General features: G+C 38.9%; 1 long non-coding RNA gene across 1 annotated transcript; it reads left to right on the forward strand.

Annotated features, from left to right (window-relative positions):
* Positions 1-41: 41 nt before the first annotated feature.
* On the forward strand, positions 42-14,824 carry LOC140633580 (uncharacterized). Its single transcript, XR_012031161.1, has 4 exons — positions 42-434; positions 11,335-11,445; positions 12,612-12,701; positions 14,717-14,824. It is a non-coding gene; the product is annotated as an uncharacterized lncRNA (long non-coding RNA).
* The last annotated feature ends 12,256 nt before the right edge of the window (positions 14,825-27,080 follow it).

Here is a 27,080-nt window from a genome sequence, read left to right on the forward strand (position 1 = left end):
GCTGGGGAAACAGCTCATCCATTTCACTTAAAATTCTAGCTATTAAAATGACAAACTCAGAGTTGCTGTGACCATATTTACTGGCATGTGGACAGAGCCAAAGCTGAGAGAGAGGGAAACCTCCCATCATTTTCATTCTTGGATTCCATCATGCCAGGAACCAGCCTCTCATCTTAGACTTCCACAATCTTGGAACCAACAAATTATCTCTTGAGCTTACATTCGTTTGAGTTGAGTTTTTGTTAGCTGGTTCTTTTATTGCTTTCAAGAATTTTGTCATCTCATGAGGAAATATATAGTTGTAGTGGAAGGCATCCTGTGATATGTGTACGGGAAGTACCTGCAGACATCACTCAGGGACAGAGAACAAAGATGACTCAATCCCAGTGAAGACACTGAGGAAAACTGCAATGAAGGAGGAGGTGGCACTGGGGGTGAGCATTGTAGAGTAAGCAGAAATTCCAGTGATGGGTAGGAAGTGAGCATGGAACGTACTGGTAATGAGAAAGGGCAGTGTGCTCACAAGGGACAACCGCAGGAAAGCCGTGACATGTTCCAAGACTGGTGAGAATTGTTCCTCCATGTTCATTGTGGCAGGACCTCAAGGGGGTGGATGTATCCTTAGAGCAGGTAGTCAGTTGGCTAGAGTCAGCTTTTGGCAACCACTGGAAACCATTCCAAGAAGTAAAGCCATTATTCTACAGGTGGTGAGGAGCTGCTGGTGTTTCTTTATAACAGGATTAACATGGTCAGATATGCATTTTAAGAAGAAAATCCTGGCTCCCTCTCTGTGCAGTCACTATTTCCTGGAGGATGGCCTCCTGGCCTCTTTGCTTAAATTCATTGCCTCTGTCCTCTATACCTGGCACCTCATCCCGCTCAAACAGAAAGTGCAAAATCTGAGCAGAGTTTCTGAAACAATTCTCAGATTTAATCAGAGTGTGAGGTTAGAGAAGACAGCATAAGGGCAAGCTTAAGGGCACCGGCACTAACCAGAGGACAGGAGGCTCATCACTTGAGATAGCAGACCCTAGTGATATCACACCCAGATCCCCATTATAGGCAGGTGCAAACTAACTCCAGGTGATCTAAATACGTTGCTAAGGATGCTAAGTGTTGGCTGCTAACAGCTCACTGCTGCCCTTCTTCCAAAAACTTGCCCGAACCCCCGGTGACCAATGACTGGCTGATGAAGAACATCAATGCTCAGTCCCCTGCCTCAAATCAGTTTAACCTGTGGTTTAATTCATGCTCTCACATTCTCACAAGGTCCCCTGATTCTCTCACTGCCTCAAAAAATCACTTGCACAAGACAATCCACCTCAGGCTCTGCTTTTAGGGAAACTGACCTAAGATACTTGACCTTATTTGTAAAATGGGGTTATTGTAAGGATTAAATGTTAATATAAGTAATATAATTAAGTAAATAAGTTAATATAAGTAAAGCAGAAGTTAATTTAACTAAATAAATATATATGTTAATATAAGTAAAGCAGACAGTAGGTAGTGCAGACCAGGTGCCCAATAGTATCTGTTTGTATTAATGTTATAATATTAGTCCTTCAAGTATCTTATGAATCTCTGCTCCACTCAGATCCCCTTACTATTTCTCTAAGCTGAATTTTCCTCACTCGTTTTGTTTACAATAATGGTCCCCTCATCTGATTTCTCCATCCTCTCCTTCCTTCTTTTCCTCCCTTCTACAAATATTAGAAGTGCTTATGTACACCAGGCACTGTTCTAGGGATGAATTAGGGCAAGTTATCTAAAGGAGCCTCAGTGTCCTCAGTTTTAAGATAGGGATCCTAAAAATCTACTACATGGAACAGTGTTGGAATTAAATGAGAAAGTGGTTCATAAGTTCATGACTACTAACTGCTCTATAAGCTTTCCTGTTTCTCCGCCCCTTCCCCTTCATCTCATAATCATAATAATTTCTTGGCCTGAAGTCGATAGCAGAGACACCCAGAGGGGTGAGAGTTAGTTTCTGGTGCTGGGTTCTGTGGGCTCCTTTGATAGATGTGTCATTCCTCTATTTCAAGGGTCAGTAACAGAGCTTCCCTGACAATTAGAGCCTTGCTTTTCCCAGTAAAAGCTTTGTGATCCCTGCACGTATCCGTGAAATGTGCGTGCTGCAATGGAAATCCGTGCAAGCTCTGAATTGCTATGAAGTGCTAGGCCATGAATCGTCATCAAGGAGTCACCTTGGGCAGCTTAGTGGTCTTCTTGATGTCCAAAGTCCAGACTCCACCCTCTGCTGGCAGCCTCTCACATTAATGATAATGTGGCCAGTGATGAAAGCCTGGGCGCTGAATGCAAGCCGAGATAGCAGAGGGGAATTTGAGAATAAAGCAGGGTTTGAACCCGATTATGTAAACAGTTCTTTCACTTTCCTTGATCTTTGTGGAAAAAAGTTTTTTTCATCTTGACTCTTTGAGTTCAAGTTCAGGGTCTCACAGTTTCCTGGGCTCCCTTTGAGCCACAGTTTAAGTGAGCAAAATGAAGAAGTGGTATTCCTTCTGGATTCCAGCAAAAAACAGCAGAATACATTTAGCACACCACTTGGTGAAATTGCTGTGTCAGTCTTGGGGATCAGATCCTACCCACAGTCAAAGTAGGTGTGTGTGTGTGTATGTGTGTGTGAATTCACACTGAATCATTTCTCTTTTTTTATCTAAGATTTTATTTATTTATTCATGAGAGACACAGAGAGAGAGGCAGAGACATAGGCAGAAGGAGAAGGAGGCTCCATGCAGAGAGCCTGATACGGGACTATCGATCCCAGGACACTGGGATCATGACCTGAGCCAAAGGCAGATGCTCAACCACTGAGCCACCCAGATGCCCCATGCTGAATCACTTCTACACTTTCATTTTATTTTTGCATTTTTTTCTCCTCCAAGTTTTGTTCATTTTTTATTCCTCACTTTGGAAAATAACTGTACAGCATTTTGCCCACTTGAGAACTTACTTTCTTTTCTATGTCAAATTCAAGATGGTAAATGAAGTCTAAACTGTGTTGGGGTTTTTATTTTTTATTTTTTCAGTCATGATTTTTCACAATGATTTGTTAAGACAGCACATTTTTCTTTTGATTTATACAATGCCATGTAAATGCAGTCTATCATCACAGTCATTATGGTGTTTCAATAGGTGGGCCACAAATGTGCTTTAACCTGAATTCCTTTCTTAATATTTGAACTTCTGGTTTTATGATTCTTTCAGGTAATTAGTTGGCTTTGTTGAGAAAGGAATGCCTCCCACTGAATTAAAAAATAAATATTAATGCAAGCTGGAATGCTTTGAAATGAATAAGGAATTGTCTCGAAATCGTAACAAGTTTTGAAATTTATATTCAATATGCTTACAAGATTTGTTCTAAGGATCTACATTCAAAAAGGTTTGAAAGAAAGATTCTAATATTCATAATGATTGTACTTTTATATATTTGTTCCTTTCTTCCCAAGCCCTAAAAGGACTTCAGAAACATTGTAGCTGAACTGATAGAAGTAAAGAAGTGGGTATTGTTTAATGTCTGACTTGAAAGGGGAAAGGTTAACAGGTTAGTAATGGGAGCAACTAAAATATGGATAGTGTAGGGCCAAGTGGGTGAATTGCTACTCTATCCAAACAAGGGTACAGAGAAAACAACTATCTGTTGTCACGTATAAAGAATGTTTTGCATTCCTACTATGTTCATATTTCTAAGCTAGGTGCTGTGGAGGAAGAAAATCTGAATCTTGCTTGGTCTGTGGTGTCTGGAGAGATGAGGTTCTCAGAGTGAGGCAGAAGGCCTCTCACACATATCAGATCATAGCTGAGGGCTGGGACTGGGATCCGTGAGCAAAGTTTGGTAGGAGGTCTGAATACAAAATTCCGTGTGGAATCCCAGTGCTGGTAGCTTTATTGAAATTCTTTAGTTATCTCACCAACCATCAGCTCCACAAAGTGGCTTAGCAGTAGTTCCAGAACTGCCAGGGTAAGGAAACTTCTGGTTCTTCTGGGCCAGAAAAAGTCTACATCTTTCAGCCTCTAAACCATAAGACTTTCCTTTCATAATGTTAAAGGTAGCTCCACCATAGGATTAGAATATCTGAATATAAAGGAGCATACAGGGACACCTGGGTGGCTCAGTGGTTGAGTGTCTGCCTGCGGCTCAGGTCATGATCCCCGGGTCCTGGGATCGAGTACAGCATCAGGTTCTCCATAGGGAGTCTGCTTCTCCCTCTGCCTATGTCTCTGCCTCTCTCTCTGTGTCTAATAAATTAATTAATTAATTAAAATAAATTTAAAATAAATTAATTAAAAATCTTAAAAAAAAAAAAAGAGCATACAATGCTGAAAAATGTGGTCAACATCTAGTGTTCACAAAGCCTGGAATGAGTGTCAATCACTTATATATCATATGCTGCTAGGACTTCTTGGTGAAACCAAAAGAGAAGGTCTGAAGAAGTCTGCATGCAACTTATCATCTGGTTAGGTCTCTTCCCATTGCCTATAGTGGTATTAGAAAAACACTGTTTCTAATTGGATTGGTGTGCTGAAGGCCAGGGGATGAAAGTTGCAAGAGGTATTTTGATGTTTCACTTTTATATCATAGAGATGATCTGATCTGCTGGCCAATTGTATGGGCCTTTATGGGCTCCAGGGCTATGGGAAAGAAAAACTTCACACTGTGTTTTAGGTAGGGGTAACTGTCCCTATCCAAGGAAGTAGGAAGCAGAAAAATGGGTTGCACTGGGAGAGTAGAGGCTTGGCTCTTGGTCCCCATCTGTCTCTAACCAGCTGTGGGACCCGAGACAAATCACTTCTCTTTGGGCCTCAGATTTGCCAATGGCAAAATGAAGTGATGACCCAGATGACTTCTTATCTCAGAACTATTAAAAAATTTGAATGTGTTCTTTTCTTCTGTGAAGAGGCTTGTTTTGCCCCTCATAGGAGCTTAGAGCCTTGCAGTGAGTTAATAAGGGAAAATGTGCACATAGCCTGAATCTCCTATTTTTTCCCTCCTGCCCAAGGGTACCATCAGTTACTGTCAGCACCAATATCGAAATGAATGCATTTCTGCCTGAAGCTCTCAGTCACATGGACAACCTGCTTTAAAAACAAAGTATATTTATCTAAATTCAAATTTATTGGAAATTATGTTTATCCTCATTTTTACACGATAAGAGTTATTGCTCTATTGAGGGGCACCTAGGTGGTTCAGTCAATTAAGTGTCTGCCTTGGGTCAGGTCATGATCTCAGGGTCTTGGAATCGACTCCTGCCTTAGGTTCCCTGCTCAGTGGGGAGTCTGCTCCTCCTTCTACCCCTCCTCCTGCTTGTGCTCTCTCTCTTGCTAACTCTCTCTCAAATAAATAAATAAAATCTTAAAAAAAATTACTGCTTTATTGCAACAAGCAGCAACTGCAAAGAGAAAGTGAATTTAAAAAGAGAGTCAAACTAGGGATGAGAAAGGTAAAATAAGAGAAGCTATTTTGTATTATCTCTCAAATAAAACTGATATTTTAGAGGTGATACAGCACAAGCTAATTTAAAATATTACCCTGAAAGAATGGAGAGTGAATGTGTGGAAAATCAAAGCAGAATAAGTTCTTTGAAATACCTTGGTTCGTAATAATCAAGTTTTGAGTGAACGAAAGAAAAACCATTTCAAGGATTTTAAAAGAAACGTTAAAAATGGTTTCTTCTCACTGAGACGTCTTTTTCAAAACTCAAAAGAATTATAAACACTTTGTCTTTTTGACAAATTGTTTCCTAAAATGATCATTTTGATTATGCATATCTAACAGGTGGAGTTGCACTGCTGGTCAGACTCTTTGCCATGCCGAAATACCTAGAATTCTTTCTATGCAGTATTTCCCAGACTTTAATTACGTTTCAAAGACTATTCTGCAGTGGGAAGAGACTCCCAATGCAAAGGCTCATTTTATTTCCCATCTTGCCTAGCACTCATTTCTGGGTTTTGAAAATGTGTCATTTCAGCACAGACCGTGTCTGTAGGCACTACATGAGTGGACTTTGATTTGACCAGCCCATTTAATTGAGAGCATCTTAATGGCATTGGGGATCACAGGCTTTGATAGATTCAGTAATGGATGGATTGGTTATTTGATGTTAAAAGTAGTTCAAATTTCCCTGGATGAGAACAGACCATCAATTCAACTGACTGAGACACATTAAGCAGCTCCTGGTGGGTGAGCTGTGTCTGATCCTGCCAGTATTATAAATTATTGGTGGAGAAGAATCAACATGCTGCTTAAAAAGTCTTTAGACAGAGCCCCTGGGTGGCTCAGTCAGTTAAGTTACTGCCTATTGATTTCAGCTCCGGTCATGATCTCAGGGTCGTGAGGTCGAGCCCTGCTTGGGGCTGCATGCTGGGCATGGAGCTTGCTTAAGATTTTTCTTTCTCCCTCTTCCTTTCTCTCTCTTAAAAAAAGTAAAATAAAATAAATATAAATCTATAGACATTGTATTGCAAGATGTCATGAATATTACTGAAGTCAGAATGATTTAAAAAGTTATTTGGAGCTTCTAAAAATGTTAAGAGTACTATTGAAACCAAATAAAAAAAATAACACAAATAAGATTCACCATAGGAAAAAAAAAGCTCCTAAGCTAGTGAATAAGAATCCTAAGCATAAAGATTATTGTTTGGAAAAGCTAAGATTCACTAGTATAAGTAGTTTTATTTAGGAAATCTAAGAAGGGATGAATTAAAAATAGGTGGCCAATGCACCAGGATGGGAAACAGAGAGGTAGAGAACAGTCTTTTGGCGAGATCAATAAAAGAGAATCACATTACAGCAGAGATTCTTTCCATAGGTCTCTCCCTTTAACTGCTGTTCACACTCACATGAGGCATTTGCAATTGCTTTTATATTGGGAGTCTCTGTCCTCTTTGAAGATTACTCTTCAAGGCATAATTAGGCATGGGAAATAATGCCTGGACATAACTATATCCAATACTCTACGTGTGTGTGTGTGTGTGTGTGTGTGTGTGTGTGTGTGTGTGTAGTCAAAGAGAGTGGGCTCTGAAGGTTGAGAGAGTATATTAACATAGCAGTTCCTAAAACCTACATCCAAAGTGAGAAAGTGAGCATTTAAAAAATTTTTTTTGACCTGATCACCTTCGTTCAGTACAACCATGTGCAGCCAACAGATAGACAAATCTATCCTGAATCACATACCAATGCAGAGTTCTCTTCATGATTTTATTTGAATACAGTATTCATCATTTAGATAAAAAATGCTTTTTATTGTGGCAGCAGACTCACTTGAATGCAACTATTTTCATAGGAATTTCCTAAGGTGGATTTAATTTCTTCTTTAAGAAACTTCTAAGTCACATATGGTTCACTATTTATTCCCCAAGCATTTGTTTTAATCATGCATAATCTATGGCTGCATCCATCACGAGAAGTTAATAGAAGAACTCAGACCAGTGAGACCACATGAGAAAGAGTGGAGTATCCACAGCCTTTCAATATGTATTGAGCACTCAGATGTGTATGAGGCCTGCTTTCAATGCTAATGGTGATGCAAAGATAAATTGGCTAATAGTGGCCACTGTGCTCTGCATTAGTTCAATCACATCTGGAGAAATGTGTACAGTTTTGTTTCTTGTCTTATGTGCTTGATCTGAGGGTAAGAAATATGTTCTATGGGAGAAATGAAAAGGGATTAGTGATAGTAAGCCTGAAAAATAAGAGGCTTGATGAAAATAAGGTAGTGTCCTCCAAACCCTGGGAAGTCAGGAAGCACTTCTGCTTGATTTTCCCAGGTCTTTGCATCATGGCATAAAATACATATTCAGTAAGTATCTATGGACTGAGTTTTTGAGAGGAAACCAAGTTAGAGAGGGATGACATATGTTTTGTGAAGCTCAAGGAAGCAGAGATAGAAGTAACGGTAGAAGTTGATTAGCCATAAATTCTGTCTTAATATAAGAAGAGCTTTCCTACACTGGCCCAAAAGGGTGAAAGCTGCTTATAAAATGTTGAGTTTATCAAAAGTAGAAAGAGGGAAGCCTGGATGGCTTTTGGTTTCGGCTCAGGTCGTGATCTCATGGGTCGTGACATTGAGCTCCATATCTGGCTCCACGCTCTGTGGGGAGTCTGCTGGAAATTCTCTTTCCCTCTCCCTTTGCCCCTCCCTCTGCTCATGCAACTCTCCGTCTCTCTCTCTCTCTCTCTCTCTCTCTCAAATAAGTAAATAAATAAAGCTTTAAAAAACAGTAGAAATAAACATTCAGCTAAATGCTGGAGAATCATTATAGATGTAATTTCTGCTTGGGATAGAAGATTTAACTGAATAATTGCCAATTTTCTGTAATAGTATAATTGAGTTACTTGACAAGTTTTACATCAATGATCTCAATGATTTATAAGAAAACACACCTGTACATTTCTTTCCATTTTTCTTTAATATATCTATGAGAATAAAGCCTGATCATACTAGGACATGACTTGGACACTTGGCTTGTATTTCAGCTGGTTTTCATTTTTAATCATGACCGTGTTCTTTGACAAATTCACAACAGAAATCTCTACACCTAGCTATAAATACACGGAGTTAGAAAGTCTATGCCACATCAGTAGAAGCATCCTTTAGAATTTAGGTACTTCTAGGAGCCAGCTCTTCCCAAAATGTGATTCCTTTTTCCATATACCCTCTTTCCTATTTTCCACTGCCTGCCCCCGCACTGTGCACTTCAGAAAGCAAGCCAGGCCATGGTGCCTTACTGTGATGGCGCACCCACAGCAGAATGGCCCCATGTTGCTCTCTCAGCCCCTTCTAGAGCAGGAAGACAGATTCAGAGATCCCACAGGTCAACAACAGGGCAACTGCCAGCTGAACCTCACAGTGGCAGGTGCAGATGAGGAGGGAATTTGACTAACTGGCCAAATTCTACTGTCTCAAATCTGGCTGGTTAAAATCAGGCAGAAACAACCTTATTTTTATAACAGAACCAAAAGAAAAACCAGACCAGTTCAGCACATTTTCAACCCACAGCAATTAAATGCCTGTGAGTAAGTTATAAGGACTAAAAAAAAAAAAAAAAAAAAATCTTTCTCAAAATTGTTTCATGGTTTTACATCATTTAAAAATATAAACTAGAGGGGCAGCCCAGGTGGCTCAGCAGTTTAGTGCCGCCTTCAGCCCAGGGCCTGATCCTGGAGTCCTGGAATCAAGTCCCACATCGGGCTCCCTGCATGGAGCCTGCTTCTCCCTCTACCTGTGTCTCTGCCTCTCTCTCTCTCTCTCTCTCTGTCTGTCATGAATAAATAAAATCTTTAAATATATATATATATATATATATATATATATGCTAGTGACTTCAATATTTTATTCTATTATGTTTATCTTAAACATTAGGAGTCCTCAGTTATATGCTTGGCTGTTCTTCTATTGGATTTAAATGTACAGGAGCACATGCTAGATTAATTAATATGTAGGTTAAAACTCTCTCTTAGTCTAAAATATTTTAAATGGTCTAACCTCTGACACTGTAGAGTGAAAACTAGAAGAGTGATGACAACAACCAGAAAAATATGAGCAGTTATCATGAATTATTGGGCTTTTAGCTCCCTCAACGAGATCAGTTTTGTTCTTATTTTTATTATTGAAATAAGAACAATGGGACAGTGAAAAGTTAAGCATCTGACACGAGCTCACACAGCCACTAAGTGGTAGAGGTGGCATGGGAACCTATGGCATCTGACTCTAGGGGGATTGCTTTTTATCCACTATCATCTCCCACCTGCCTATAGTCAGAGAATGAAAGCCCCAAGAGGATGATTTAGCAGAGCCCTAGAAATATTGAAACAGGGACCAGATGGAGGCCCAGAGAAAGGGTCACATTACAAAACACGCAATGACAGAGCAGTTTCAACCTGCTCTTGGCATTAGTGACTCAACCTACTACGGCAGTGGGCTAAAGGATGCCAAGTCTCTAGCTGTGTGGAAGGAATGATGGGTGGATCCTTCCTGCTGTCTCTGACTTCCTACTCACGGAGAGAGGAAATCTTCCACACAGCTTACTATCTGCAATTATTAACATGACTTCCTTATTCCATCATCTTCATCAACATAATTTTACTACTCCAGAAGACTCTTGCCCAGGAAGAAAATCATTGCAACCAACTTTGTTGTTCATTCCAGGAATTGAAAGACTCATCAATTTATTCAATAGAAAGCATCAACTAACAGTTTATAGTCCAAGACTCTGAAACTCTAACCTCAAAATCCTCCCTTTGCTGTTTTTACACATCCCAAATTATTTGGTCATAACATTGACCTAATCTTAGCTAGATCCCCTGCATAGACAGGCGTACTTTAAACCAGACCTCAAACCTCAATCAGTATCTCAACGTCTCTCAGGTGCTGTTATGGTTCTCTAGAGGGGTGTTCTCCTCACTTGCACCAAGCAATGAACTGGGCTTTATCACCACATAGTATTTGGTATATTTTGTGGGGCCAGCATTTAACACCTCAAGGGTAAGTCAGTCACTTCTTCTGGAAGTCTCTCTGACAACCCTTCCCCACTCCAAAGGAAAACTGTGGGCAGTTAGGACTTGCTCACAATCTGAATATTCATAGCTCCTTGATATTGTTAGAATATTTATCATTTCTCTCATCACTGCTGAAGCTAAAGCAAAATACTATCAGTATATAAGTATTAAAGGATTCAAGATGTCAATTTCAGTTTATTTTATTTTTTAAAATATTTTTTAAAGATTTATTTATTTATTTTTATTTATGATAGACACAGAGAGAGAGAGAGAAAGAGAGAGAGAGAGAAAGAGAGGCAGAGACACAGGAGGAGGGAGAAGCAGGCTCCATGCCGGGAGCCCGATGTGGGACTCGATCCTGGGACTCCAGGATCGCGCCCTGGGCCAAAGGCAGGCGCCAAACCGCTGAGCCACCCAGGGATCCCCCAATTTCAGTTTAATGTGAAATGTTTGCTCTTTGCTTAAAATCTCCATGAAACTTCATTAAAAATCATGCTTTGTTTGCCTAAATGATTTATTGTGATAGAAACAGCATAATTAAGGAGAAAAGACAGAAAAATGAACATCTATAGCTGTGTGTCATTGAGAAGGTTTGATATAGAAATTTAATTCATACATTATGGAAGCGTTAACTTTTGCTCAAAAATAATTTACTTCTTCGTTGTTTTGGTTTTCATATTACGACGTTACAGAGAGTATATGAAATGTGTATGTGCAGTTTAAGAAATAGTAATAAAAGGAGCAGCCATGTACTCACTACCCAGGTTAGACTAGAATGTTACCAGGATCCCACACGGCCTCATCTTATGTTTTCACAGTATATTATTGTGGTGTCTGGATGCACTTTTCATCACTGTGTTTCTCAAACTTACTGCAAGGTGGCTACGCCAACTTTTTCTTCAAGTGGCATCCCTACAATGTGATTTATGGTAAGCATTTTATCTGTAGAAAGGAGTTTGACAATAAATCTTCAGATGAAAAATCCTAGTAAAAACCAGGAAGAGACTTGGTGATATAACTCAATATAGTGATTTCTTTTTCTTCTTTATCCCTTGAGTCCATAATGAAATTGTTCTTGAATGCTTCCTTGCTGCCATGACGACTTGGACCACTGCCTACACCCCCACCTCATTTGAGCCCTACCTCTAGGCTAATCATTTATAGACCTTGAGCAGTGACTGTGTGTTTGTGCACAGTCCTATCCTCAGCACCCCCACAGCCCCTGCACCTACATGTGCTCAGCACATATGAATTAAATGAATGACTGGCATTCTCAGCAGCCCGTAAATCTTGACAAAATCTGCGGTCATTCTTCAGATTCTCATCCACGTCTTCCCTTCTCCCCCTTTGCTCCTGCTACTGTTTCATGGCCTGGCTTAGGTGTCCTCTGCCCTTGGCAGGGACTGCAGGAGTTCTACGCTAGTGGTGGAACCAGAATAAACAGACTGACACCCGTGGTTTGTTGTGGCTTCTCTTTCGTTCTCTCTCTCTTTTGTAACTCTCCTTTTTGAGAATTTATTTTCTGTTAGTTTTCATTTCAAAAAACTATGTTATTTGCAAGAAATGAAATAATGCAAAGACATGTAAAGAAATAGGCCTTTTCCAATCCTATCTTTCTGCCAGTGTTAACAGATTAAGATGGTCCAGTCTTTTATCAGTGTTCTTAAAACTACATACAAATCTCTCTCTCTCTCTCTCTCTCTCTCTCTCTCTCTCTCTCCCCCCCCCCAGTAGAAAGAGCATTTCCCCCAACTGGTCATACCGTTCTTAGAAGAAATTATATTATATGCATTATTCTGAAGCCTTATTTTCTCACTTGGAAAAATCATGATTTGTGGATATGAGCCTAACTTGATTTTTTAATGGTTACTGATATCCCACAGTATAGAGGTGTCATAATTTTTTCAACCATTTTCTAATGGACATTCTAGTTTTTGGTTCTTTGCCCTTTGAAGCAATACTGGAGCAAATACCCTTGTGTGCGTGTGTGCATGTATCTGTAAAGTTTTTATTATTTCCCCCATAAACTGCCAGAGATAAAAGTAAATAAGAAATTGCAGGAATTTCTTTTCATTGAGTTTCTTTCATCTTATAGGAGTTTCTTTATTCAGGACAAATAAGATTCACAATAAGGTGATGAGGCATTTCAACTCATCTCTGAGAGGATGTGAAGTTTTGCTACAATGTAAGCTGAATGAGACTTTTTTTTTTTTTAAACTGTCTAGTTTCACCTTGTGGTACTGGGCACACAATCAAAGAAAAGTAGTCAAAAACACCAAAAGCTTTCTGTTCAAGGAAGTATACACTGAAATTTAGAATGAGTTGGATGGCAACTGTTCCTTGTTAGAAAACAAAATTGTTTACTACAGAATAAATGAGATGTTGAATGTTTCAGCTCCATTTGGGAGTGATGTATGTTTTAAGGCACAATTCCTCTTGCTAATCACAAATTCAGAACTCCTTGGATCTCCATGCTATAGGAGGAATGTGTTCAAACGTCCAGCTGCTAACCACAGAAAATCTATAATTGGACTGGAAAGAGTGCAGATAATGCACAGTTTTTACTCCATTTAAGGAAAGCCCACAAGGCATGCAGAAATTGTTTGCATCATATTCAAAATGTTTGTATGACAGAAAGGATCCTTAAAACTAGTTTGGGAACTAAAATTTGAAGCATAATGCATGTGTATGAAAAATACGTGTAATAGGAATATTTCTTTTTAGAATGTTACAGAATTATACCAAACTTTTTCCCCCAACATCCATCTCACTCATCATATAAAAACAAGTCACAATATTTTAACAATTAATTCCTTCAGTTTTCAAAGGTGAAGCCTTCTCCAAAAGCCCATGCTATACTATATAGCATATATGCAAATAGAATCTTTCCTTAACTTCCACCCACCACTTGCTTACAGTGAGCAAACAGCAATTATCACATAGCGTGATGAGAGTTGTAATGGTGGTGGAGGGGAGTTCAGGTGCCCTTAGGAGAAGTTTCTGGCCTGGATTTGGGCTCAGGAAAGACCCAATGTCTAAGCTGAGGGACAAGTTACAGTTAGATAAAAATTATTTCAGGTAGAGATACTTTCTGAAAAAATCAAGGGATGAAATAGAACACAAATGCATTAAGGTATAACAAGCCATTTTAAATGGATAGAGCACAGTAAATGAGGGGTCATAAGGAGGTGACAGCTCAGGGTGTAGTCACAGGAAGAAATGGCGTTTGGGGCTTTTGCTTCTGCAAGATCAAGCCAGCAGCAGTGTGGAGAGAGTCTAAGGAGTGAGATAAGAGGGGGCACCTGGGTGGCTCAGTGGTTGAGCATCTTCTTTTGGCTCAGGTCCTGGGGATCCTGGGATTGAGTCCCGCATCGGGCTCCCTGGAGGGAGCCTGCTTCTCCCCCTGCCTATGTCTCTGCTTCTGTGTGTCTCTCATGAGTAAATAAATAAAATCTTAAAAAAAAAAAAAAAAAAGAGTGAGACAAATGGAGATCTGGAGACTAGCTAGGAATCTGCTGCCAGCTTTTTAGATGAGATGATGGTGACCTGAATGTTGGTGGGGTGGGACAGACATGGACTTAATTTTCTTTTTCTTTTTCTTTTTAAAAGATTTTATTTATTTATTCATGAGAGACACACACACAGAGAGAGGCAGAGACAGGCAGAGGGAGAAGCAGGATCCATGCAGGGAGCCTAATGTGGGACTTGATCCTGAGTCTCCAGGATCAGGCCCTGGGCCAAAGGCGGCGCTAAACTGCTGAGCCACCCGGGCTACCTGGACTTAATTTTCTGAGCTTATGCTGGAGTCTCACTTATGTGCAAGGAAAACATCATATAGTCCTGCAGTTGGTTTGATGACAATTCCTTTTCTCAAAAAGAAGAGGAAGCAAGATGGGGTGTCATTTCTTGGATTTAATTCAAACCAACATGGAAGAAACGATTGGTGCTATAGTGACCACTCCTATGGAAAGATCTAGTGGTTTTCCTGACAAATCAGTCAGCCAAAAAAACCTAGCTGTGACTTAATAAACAGGATTAGAAACCTACCCAGAAATAGAGAATTTCCTATTACTCTATAACATTAGCTCCAAAGGTTTATATAGAAGTTTATTTTTTTTCTCATGTTCAGAGTAACACAATACATTGCCATTTGTTGTTGGAGCTCAGAAATGATACACCTTGTAACCTTTGTTTTTATAGACAGAGATTAATAAAAGCCATTTTTGTACCACTGTTTAAGAGAAACTGGCTGAATGGTGAGTGCTCAGGACAACTGTGAAGATAAAAGATTGCTAAGGTATATCGTCCATTAAAACATGTTTGAGCACAAAACATGGGCAAGGCACTCTGCTAGGCGATGAAGACATGGTGAAAAAGACAGACCCAGTTCTGTCATTAAGGAATCATATGGGGATCACTTTAAAGGAAGTGGGGCCCGGAGAGGAGGCGAGCACAGGATTTGACTTACAAGAGCTAAATGCTGTAGAACAAGGTAGAACAAGGATCCAATTTATTCTGTGAGGCTTAGGAAAGTAAAGTTAAGGCCGATGACAAGAATCTGGGAGAGGAAGATTCCAGCTCTCTAGGAGCAACACCTCTCTAAAACTTTCGTTGTATAGTCATGTGATAACTGTCCAAGGGGGTGTGGCACAGAGTTCTCTCTCTATTTATTTATTTATTTATTTATTTATTTATTTATTTATTTATACACAGACTTCTGGACTCGGCTTCCAGAATTTTTAAAAAAGATTTTATTTATTTATTCATGAGAGACCGGGGGGGCGGGGGCAGAAACACAGGCAGAGGGAGAAGCAGGCTCCACGCAGGGACCCCGATGGGGAACTCGATCCTAGGTCTCCAGGATCCTGCCCTGGGTCTAAGGTGACACTAAACCGCTGAGCTACTGGGACTGACCCGGTTCTCTCTTTAATAACGGCATGCAGTGTTTGACGTGCATTATTTCATTTTAACCTCAAACAACTCTGTGAGATCATTATAATTATTAACCCCATTTACCATAGGAAACAGCCAAGGTTTGGAGGTCAGGAAGTTAGAGCACTACAGAGCCACCCTATCATTTACAACACATTGACCTCCACTATCTCTCTATTAACAGAAAGGCTGCACAGATGGCTGTTAAAAGATTTCTCTAAGTAAAGAGAGGGTGAAAGAGAGCAGAACGCATAGCCTTGCTATCGCGTCCTCCTCAACTTCACATTCAAGTATTCTAGATATTTCTAGGATGAGAGAAACAAACTAAAAATACATCTCAAGTGACAAAATTACGGAGACAGAACAGAGTAGTGGTTGACATAGGTTGGGGGATGTATTGATAGATGGGCATGGTTATAAAAGGGATCCTTGTGATACAACTGTTCTGTGTCTGATTGTGGTGGTAATTCTAAATCTACAAGAATCTACACATGATAAATCTGCATGGAACCAAATATGTGTGCGAACACACACACACACACACACACAATCAAGTGCATGCAGTACTGCAGAAATCAAAATAAAGTTGAAAGATGTCAATTTCCTGGGTACTGATACTGTGTAATTATCCAAGATGTTACTATGGGGGAAGACTAGAGAATGGTATATGTGATCACTCTATATTATTTCTTGCAAGTCCATGTGAATCTATAATTACTCAAAATAAAAAATTAAAAATATATGGGACTCAAATACACAAAAATGACCACACAACCACGGCCTCTTGCCCTACCCCTATACTGCTTCCCTACCCCATGCTTCTCTACTGGGGGGAAGACCTGCTTATTGCCAAGTGCTCCTCCTCTGTATTCGCAGGACCAAGCCTGAGTTAAGACATTTACCCCCAGCTTCTGTGTATTTCAGACATTAGTAATTCCACTTAGTGCCTTTATTTACATTTCTTCACAATATTCAGGGAAGTGCCCTCTGGGAAACGCCTACTAGGGAGATAACAAAAGCTGCAGTATTTGTTGACAGAAGTTCATGGAAACAGTGAGGTTGGACCCAAAAAGGAAAAATCTGCGTGGTCAAACTATAAAATTAGATCCTTCCAGAATTTCAGAAATACAAAATTTGAGAGGTAGATTGAATAGTATCTCCAAATAACACCGACTCGGAGTCTAACTTTCCAAAGAGCATCTCGAGGAATGCTAACTTTTCATGTTGACCCTCTGTAAAATTTAAAATATCCACATTATTTAAAAAAAAATAACAAAATACAAAAATCTCCTCGGACGCTGCCACTCAAATACAGGTATAAATTTCTCTTCACTTCTCTTGTTGTTCTTAACCAGGACACTTGATTATAAGTGGCAGTCATTGAGACCTGTTGTGCTTCAGGTACAACCAAAAATTTAGGCTCAGATGATATGCTTAGGGATGGTTCTCGGGCTTTCCAACCCTTGGCTCTGTTTGTTTTTGTGTTGCTTCCATTCTCAGGGAGGATCTTCCCTCTTGGTGGCAAATATGGCTGCCAGCATCCAGGGTTCTGTCTCACATTTAGTCAATTGTAGATGGAAAAAGAACTACTACAGTCACCAGAATGGATCTAATTAACTTGACTGGGCTAAGAGGCTATTTTTGAACCAATCACTTACCAAATATTTAGACTGTACTCATTTGTCAGGTTGGGGTCATGGACATGAAATCAGGGCAGATGATGAGGCTACGGGCTTGGAGTTCTTTTATCAATATAGTTCTATTATATCACGTTTTAGTGATCACTAAGTCATCTGTAAACATTAAATCACAATAATCACTAAGCCACCTATAAATAAATTCTCCCTGTTTTCTCGTCTTTTGCCCTACCTCCATCGTAGTACAGATATCATCTTAAACACAGAGAGGGAGATCCTTGGGTGGCTCAGCAGTTTAGCACCTGCCTTCGGCTCAGGGTGTGATCCTGGAGACCCAGGATCAAGTCCCACATCGGGCTCCCTGCATGGAGCCTGCTTCTCCCTCTGCCTGTGTCTCTGCCTCTCTCTCTCTCTCTCTCTCATCTCTCAGGAATAAATAAAATCTTAAAAAAAAAAATACACAAAGAAAAACTGCGTAAACATGTAAGACCACTATTGTTAAGCTAATATTCACCCAGTATAATGAATCATTATAGTTGGGGAAACAATATAGCTTCTCATATGCTAAGACTAAGGATCAGAATTGGCTATTGTTCCGAGAATATATAAGACATTAACAAAGAAGGAGATAGAAGCAGATTGTAAAATAAGAGAATATCACTGTTCATCTCAATGATTTACAAACTTTAAGTCACGATTTATTTGGGGACTGTGAAATCAATTTAGAGAATCATGACAAATTTAAGAAAGGGAACTAGAGTAGAAAATATGAATGTGCAACACATATGGTGAAATTAAGAATTGTTTCATAAAGCTTTGGTCACAGTTCATGTGTGAGCATGCACATGCACATGCACAAGGTAAAATATATTTGACCACAGGTGAAGTTAGCTGAAATCACTATTGTCGTTGATATAATTGCAGCTGGTATCTAAAATGTTAAAACAGAAAGTCCATTTAACACCATCTGCACCAAGTATGAGTCACCACTGAATGAGCACCTCCTCAACATTCAGGCCTAATAGGCTTGCCTTGTGCTAGCATCACCTGGTTTAGATTTACAGCAATTCTAACCAGGCTTGGAATGAGTCTCATAGGTCTCCATGTGTTTTCACTGCCAGTTTCCTAAGTGTCCTTGGTAAATATTGGAGTTGCCAAGGAACACTGGTCAAGGTATGTCTCCTTACCATCAAAATAAACACAATTTTCATTTCTCAACTAGGAGTAGAGTCCACATAACTGAAAAATTCAAGCAAATTTTGAACTGGCTGAAATGTCTTTATTAAATGTTTTATACATTATCTAATACCAAGTATGCTCTCTCTGATCATTTCTTTCCATGCCTTGTCGATTTTATGTGAATATTCAGAAATGGAGGATAGCTCTCGCAGAGCCCGAGTGGTTTCAACTGTCTAAATGGACCCCCTTTCTACCTCATCAATGTATTTGTGCCAGCTCTAGGAGGCCTCTTATAATAATCATTTCTCTCTCCCATTCTAAGAATAAGCACCTATTTTTTTCAATCTATAGTAAACTTCTACATATCAAAGCTCATTATCCCATCTCACCACCAGATTTCCGCTTAGAAATTGCCTCCCCTTCCCTATACAAAAATTCCATAGCTACCTCTCTCTTATTTCTTCATAATCCTTGTAACTCAGCAGAGAACCAGATCTGCCTTGCTGCAGTTTCTGGCACCCTTCATAATACCTTTCAGATAATAAACACATTGAAATAGGTCAACATTCTTTTCCACCATCTGCTCAAGGACAATGATTATCAAATCTTTATCCCTGGGCTTTCAAAAGCTAGGCCAGTAATGCCAAGATACTTGCAAGATGTTCTCCATTTTGACATCCTTCAGACTCAGTAAATCTTAACTTGAACTCTTTCTGTCCCCCAGAACAGCTGTTTTCTCCTACAGACTCTCCTGTGTCTACCAGGATCCGCTCTTCTCCAAAGATACCGAGACTCAAAACTTCAAGATCATCTTTGATTACTTCTTTGGGCCTCACTTTCCATACCCAACCTGTCGGAAAGCTGAGTATCTTCCAGTCACATCTAAATCTTTCTTGCTGGGCCCTAAAATTACTGCACAGTTTGATTCTGTCCAAGAAGGTATCATGAGAGTGTCTCCTGAATGATCAACCACTGAGGCCAGAAATACATGCAGCATGACATCATGCTACAAATAGTTTCCTATTTCTAGCTTAAAATAAATCTAAAATATCATAGGAACCCATTGGGAAGAGCAAATGGCTTTATAATTTTCTGTCATCTTTTAAGATAATCTTCCTTCTCACTCTCCTAGTCATTATAATGCCCTTTCCAATACTACTTGTGTGTGACTGTATTATTTCATTTCATATTTAAGTTCTTTCTGCAGTCCTGAATGTTTGGGGCTACTAGAGAAAATTAAAGAATAACCCATAATTTCCTAATTCTTTTTTAAATATCCACCTTTCTGTTCCCTTTTCTACAACTGAGAAAAAAACAACAGAACAAAACATTTTTAAGCCAGTGAGGACAAATAAGTCTCCATTTCCTTATCAGCTAAGATTGCTAGTTGCTACCTGGAGGGCTATGTCAGGAAGGATTGGCAGTCACAACCAGGGGCTGTGGCCACTTAGTGAGGCTTGAGAAGGACAAGTGATGACTTGTAGGTCATCCTGAGTTGAAGCCAGCATCAAAGCCAATCTCAAAGTAAACAGAGGAGTTGGGCATCTACATGGCATTGGAATGGTGGGTAACTCAGGCTTTTTTCAGGCTTTTTGCACACAAGTAGCTGTTTTGCCATCATTTTTTAAAGATTATTTATTTATTTCACAGAGAGAGAAGAGTGAGAGAGCACAAGGAGGGGGAAGAGCAGAGAGAGAGGGAGAAGCAGGCTCCCCACTGAGCAGGGAGCCCGATGTGGGGCTCAATCCCAGGGCCCTGGAATCATGACCTGAGCTGAAAGCAGGCCACCCAGGTGCCCCTGTTGTTTTGCCATCCTGTTGCAGTACCAAAATTCCAGGATCAGCAATTCATAAAGACTTTTTGGGGACTTCCACTATTGAAAACATTTTTGGAAAACTCACTATCAAAATACTCTAACAATTGCCCTTATTTTGGAGAAGATAATGGATGTAAGTATTATTTAAAAATATCTGTGACACAAGTCTATCCGATTGCCCTTCAATCTTAAGTGTGAATGAAAGAAATGGTGCTTTGTATTGAAACATGAGAAATATTCAGTAGAAAGAAAAAGTGAGAGCCAGGGAAATAAAACTATGAGTGGACACAGAGAAACAAAGGAAGGATCGGAACGACAAGGACGTGCTTTTTGCCTTCTTAAAGCAGAGCACTCTCCCACCCACCAAAACAAACAAAACAAATAAAAACTTTCAAGAGTAACCAAAAAATTAAAAGAAAAAAGGCAAATAAGCTAAACAAAGAAAACCCCCCAACTCTGGTAAGACTTGCTCATAATATACTCCACTAGGGCTCCAGCTGCTCCTTGACCTTTATCCTTTGATAGGGCAGCAGCAGGTGCATCCAAGGAGCACAAACCTCTCCAATTCCATTCAAGATAGAAATGGTTTTGCATCTGCAGTGGTGGGGATAAATATAATGGCAACCGGTCATGTGTGTGCCATGTCTCAGCATCATGTTGAACTGCACACACCGGATCCTGCAGTCCTCACCCAGACTGTGAGGTGTGGCTCTTCTCATCCCTGCTGAACGGCTGGACTTCGGTCGTCTGCTCACTCCCACGATGAGTAAGTGACAAAGTCAGGGTTTGAACCCAAGTCTGTGTGAGGCTGAAGCTCATTTCCTCCTTCCTCCCTTCCCCCTGGCCTCCTCCAGCTGCTTGCAAAGTCTTAGGTAACGGTCCACACGGGCTCTGGGGCTCAGACAGGATGACGTGCACAGGCAGGAAACACGAGAGAGAGGGTTAAAACTCCACGGCATGAAAAGTGATTTTCCCATTGTTTATACTTCAACAAGACCCTCTGGACTAAAAGTCTCTCATTTCCGCACTTCATGTAGATACATAAATTGTTCCAAAATGGGATTCACGTGAAATTTACATAGCAACATTAACCCTGACTCTCTCAGTGGGAAAAATCCTGTAAACTGATGCTAATATTCATGTTGGCACAGGATAATATGGACAAACCAAAGAAAATGCTTTCTGGTTTGTGTACCTTGTATAAACAGATGTTTAAAACTTTACTTTGCCTACGTTTACCAAGCATATAAATGGACCTAATTAAACTGAAATTCCATGGAAAGCTTTCCAAAGCCCCTAGTTTACTCATCCAGTATAAACACTATAAATGAGTAAAATACAGTGTATTAAACAATTTAAATATAGAATCGTGGTTCCTTAAATTCAAGAAATACAGTATTCCAGCTGCCCTGAGAGACCAAAAGCGACTAAAGTTTTGTTTTTTTTTTATCGGAAGAGCAACTAATACAGAAAAGTACATAGTATAAAAACATCCATGTGTCTTCACCTCAGAATTACTAATATTAACAGTCAGCCATATGTGTTCTAAAATTGTTTTTCATAAAGGCAGAATAAGGCATTGCAGAAAAAGCTGAAGTATCTTGCATCCCTCCCCAGTCCTATGTCCCTCTCTCCTCCCTCTCCCCAGAGACAGCTTCTCTTTGGAATTTAGTGGCTATCCTTCTAATCCATCATTTTAGAGTTTACTAGCCAGAAACCAAATATTATATTACTGTTTGTGATTTTCAAATTTATAAAAGTGGTCTGTTATATATGGTGCATTCTGTTTTTTGCTTTTTTTTTTTTTACTATATATAAATCTTTTATGTTAACTGCCATATCATATCCCATTTTTTAACTATATCAGAGTTTATGTAATCCCTTTTCAATGATGTTTAGTGCTCCCCTCTCCCAGTTTTTTCTATTACAAACATGGCTTCTTGTGTACACATACCTGTTTTTCTGGGGTATATACCTAGAAGTGAAATTGCTGACTTGTAGGCGTTTGCATTTTCAACTCTGCTAGATAATTGCCAAATTGCTCTCCCAAGTGATTGTACCGCTTTACACTCCCACCAGCCATGCACCAGAGTTCCTGTCTCTAATAGACTTACTAACACTTCAAGTTGTCTGATTTTTGAATTCAGGAGTTCTGATTTTAATTCCTTCTTTCGCCAGCCTTTAGGTTGTGCATGGGGTATACAAAAGCAACTTTCGGCAGGCATTTTTATTAGTGTTAACAAAAAGCACAACATAAGCAGCGCTGATACCTTAAAGCCATTTGTAGCCGACATATATTAAATGTGTTTGGTTATAAGACAAATGCATTTGGTTATAATAGAACAAAACAGGTCTTTTTCATAGAGCTTTACTGAATCATGCAATCACTAGGCAATATGCACAGACTCGAAAAAGTATAATTGTTGTTTTATGTTAGTTTTCTTTGCTTGCAATATCAACCACTTATTTTTTATCAGTACTTGGCACCACACTGACTTTGACTTGTTCTCTTTTATTTGGATTCAGATAATCTTTGCTTGGTACAGAGGCATAGCAACTGTTTAATCTAACCACCCCTGAGAGATTGCATTAATGTTGCAGTAATTACTACATTCATTGTCTTGCAAAACTTTCTGATATGAAGATAAAATCTCAAGCCCAAAGAAAGAAAGAGGGAATGAACAGATGAGATAGCAGGAGGGATGTTACAAAATTCCCTCCCTCTTTCCATGTAGTGTTTGAAGTCAATATTTTCCATTACATCTGGTTGTGATGGTGAAGTATATAACATCTCAGCTGATAATATCTGAGTGGCTGATCCATAAAAATGTACTTCTGTGGTTTGATATTGATCTACTGTTCTTTCTCCTTTAGACATATGAATGGGATTACAAGTTCATAAAAAGGGAAAGAAACCCAACTATACAGCATTTAAAGGTGTCATTCAAAAGACAAATGCAACACTTAGCTTAAGAAAGGAGAAAGAAATATCATGACTTTTTACCCTACTTTTTTCCTCTTTGTGGGAGTAAGGATAATGGTAAGCCAAAAAAACCCAAGAGTTTATGCACGACAGAATTTTTGAGATTCATGGGCCTTTGGAGAACATCCAATCTAATGCTTTCTTTCATTTTACAGTTGGAAACTCTGAGGCATTAAAATAACTTGCTAAGGCACACTTTGCACTTCATTACTCTGCTGCTTCTTGTTTTCTCCATGGAAAGGAAGAAGTCACTTCTCCTTTCATAATGAAATGTCTGAATTTCGTTGGCTTCAATTACTGATCATTGGAGCCTCACACACAAACCCACCACATCAGTACATCATTAAATTTTCCTCTGAAATAGCATTAATGACAGAGGAAAGCAAGCATTCATTGGAAGAAGTTTTCAATTCTATCTTGAAAACGGATATGAATTTTGTACTTCATATCATGATATGAACTAAAACAATTTATGTTTTAATTTAAAAACACCCCCAAATCCTTGAGTAAAATTAGTGCTCTATACAGAATTGCCGGGTCTGCCCCTTTCTTTCATTTAATGAATATTTATTGAGAACCATTTATCCGCTGAGAATACAAGAGAAGTCGCTGTTCCTCTTGGCATTTACTGTATAATCACACAGCACATAATTACAAACAATCATACCAAGAAGTGGAAAATGTTGCGGGGTGTCTAGAAGGGAGAATCAAATCAGCCCTGGTGGTTAGGAAAAGTGATGTGTGATGTAAAAATTGAGTCGGACGTAACGTTGAATACTGCATGGCTCATGTTCATTAAGAGAACCACCAAATAATTTTCACCTTGGTCTTTACTAAAAGATAACTTACGATGTTGTTTAATGCATTGGGGTTTTGTTTTCCTGCACAAGTAAAAATTATATTGTTTAAATTACTTACTGTTCTGGGTTTTTGGTATGTTTTCCTTCCCATCAGCATATTGGTGGCTTAAATGTGAGCTCAAAAATCCTGGTGAATGCAAATGCTGAGAGTGACCCTGGATTCTAAGATGGGAAGAGAAATAACTCAGAAGAAAGAATTAAAGGGATGCCCTTGGCAAACTGTACTTAATTGCTTAAATGACAAACACACATCTCTGGTATACTGACCACTGTTTCTAATTTCATAATGCTTTTTAAAATTCATACTCTGCCCTGCTTTTATCAGTCTCAATAAAATGGGAATGGCACAATCGAGTTAACCAGTAATTAATTTTGTTAGGTATATATTTTGCCAGGCTCTTTTGTCATGTTCTATTATATAGTTAAAGAGATCAAGTTTTAAACTAATGATGAAGATTGTTTGTTTGCTAAAGGTCCTAGATTTTCATTATTTGTAAGAAAATGAGTTAAGAATGATGAATAAACATGGATGACAATTGTTGATTCTGTGTTGGGGACTCGCATGGAACCAGATGGTCTACTGATGCATGTAAATAGATCATTTATTTCATTTGGAAATATGAAAGTTGAATAAAAAATTAGACATTTGTTACTGAAGTGCATTTACCAATACGCTCTAATTTAATACATTGTTGAAATAAATGCAGAGTGAAGTTAAGGGACTGAAATTATTTTGGTTAGCTGAGGATAAATTCAAAACATTTTTTAGGATTGGCAGCTTAGAATCTAGCTGCTATGGACTAAATGTTTGTGCTCCCCCTCAAATTCATATGTTGAAGCTCTAACTCCCATTGTGATTGTTTTTTTGAGGTGGGGCCTCGAGGAAGTACTAGGTTTAGATAAACTCATGAACATGGGGCCCTCATCATGGGATTTGCTTTATTTTATTTTATTTTATTTTATTTATTTTATTTTATTTTATTTTATTTTATTTTATTTTATTTATTCATGAGAGACAGAGACAGAGAAAGAGAGAGGCAGAAACATAGGCAGAGGGAGAAGAAGGCTCCATGCAGGGAGCCTGACTTGGGACTCGATCCTGGGTCTCCAGGATCACGCCCTGGGCTGAAGGCAGCGCTAAACCGCTGAGCCATCGGGGCTGCCCAGGATTTGCTTTCTTATAAGAGGAAGAGACCAGAGAGCATTCTCTCCCTCTCTCCCCTTTTCTCTCAATTTCTTTTGGTCAATTAAAGACACAGTGAGAAGACCGTCATCTGCAAGCCAAGAAGAGGGCCTTTACCAGAAACGAATCTGTTGGCAACTAGATCTAGAATTTCCCAGCATCCAGAAATGTGAAAAAATAAATTTCTGTTATTTTAGGCTACCCAGGCTGTGGCATTTTGTTATAACTCAAGCTAAGACACTAACTTATTTATTCTTCTTTTCTTCTAAAAATTAAATTTAAAATAATAATTCTAAGTAGTAAATAATGATTCGATTAGGTTTTCTGAAAATATTTGCATATATGACTGGGGAAAACAGCATGCCATTCTATCTCAGAGGATTACTTCTTGTTTTATGAAAAGTTATGGATTGATTTTACCATTGAAAATGGCAGATTTTTGCCTCATTTAACATTAGACAGTGTTTCCTGATTTTCGTACTGACGTTCTTCATTTTTTTGTATGCTTGGTAGGTACCCATAATGTTGGTAGAGATTTTAGCCAGGTAACAAAGAGAAAGGATTAGTAAATCATGTTTTTCAATGATGGATAACATGATGCCATGCCGAAGCATTCATTAGAACATCGTGTTAGGAATAACAAACAAAGAAGTGTTAGAGTTCTCTATAAATGATTATATGAAAACTACCTCCCTGAAAACTAACTGCGGAATACGATAGTTAAAAAGAGGTATTTGCATAGAAATTATTTAACGTGATAAAGATGGAAGTTAAAATATTTATAAATTCAAATTAATCATTAGCACCTTAGCTTTAAATTACTTATTCAGAAAAAAAATTACTTATTCAGAATACTTTATTAATAACAACAGTGTATTAAAGGAAGGATAAAAGAAGGGGAGGAGGCATTATAGATTTGACACTTTATTTGTAGGCAAAACTATGGCATTTATAATCTCACAATCAGATCTGACCTCCCTGAAAGGATGTAAGAAGTCATGATTCAGACATATGAGTAATAAGGAAATACACTTCGCCCATGAGATTGGCAAAAATTTGAAAGATGCCACCTGTTAAGGTTTTTGAGACTCCATCAGAGTTCTTGCTGCAGACATCAGAATCTACTGTAGCTAATTTAAACAGAAATAAAAATGATTAATAATTATTAAATGCTTGGAATATTAAGAGAAACAGGCTCTAAGTATTGCAGAATAGCTCTCAGAGCAAGCTTCAGAACCATCCTAATGAGGGAGCTGCTACCATCCTGGACCTTGAATCACACTGTCTCTGCTATTTTCAACACCAGCAACGCAAGATGCCCTATGCCTACTTCTCTCCTGTAATTCTTTTCCGGTCAAAGTGTCATGTGATTGCCCCTAACTGGCAGTTTCTTAGTACAGAGGAAATTGGGAAAGGTAGTTTTTGAATTTTACTTCACAATGGAGGGATTCAAATATGTAGAATTATCAAAACATAGAAAAGGTCTCCAAAATTTTTGAGTAGTCACAAATGACCTAATGGCTTTTTTGATAAGACACTGGGAATTGGGTACTCTCACATAATCTTGATAGGAGTATCAAGTAGGGAAGAATTTTTGAAAAGCAAAGATAATTTTAAATGTATATTCACTATGATTATTAGCCCTTCACTTCTAGGAAACCACTCTGCAAAACAGATTACACATGTAAAAAAATACGTATAAAGATGTTTGCTTAGGCATTTTTTGTAACGTTAATAACAATCAACATTATTTAAAGGCTTACTGTATGCCAGGCACTGCTCTAAGTGATTTATAGATTTTACCTACTTAAACCATACTCAAAGCTATGAGGTATGTAAAATTATTATTCCTATTTCACAGTGAGGGAACTAAGGCCTAGAGAGGTTAAGTAGCATGCTTAAGGTCACACAGTTAACGAGGAAGAAAGATCCTCAACGTTCATCACTATGGTTTATGGGAACTAGGGAACTATG

This window comes from Canis lupus, chromosome 5 (genome assembly GCF_048164855.1).
Source record: "Canis lupus baileyi chromosome 5, mCanLup2.hap1, whole genome shotgun sequence".
Classification (NCBI taxonomy): Eukaryota; Metazoa; Chordata; class Mammalia; order Carnivora; family Canidae; genus Canis; species Canis lupus.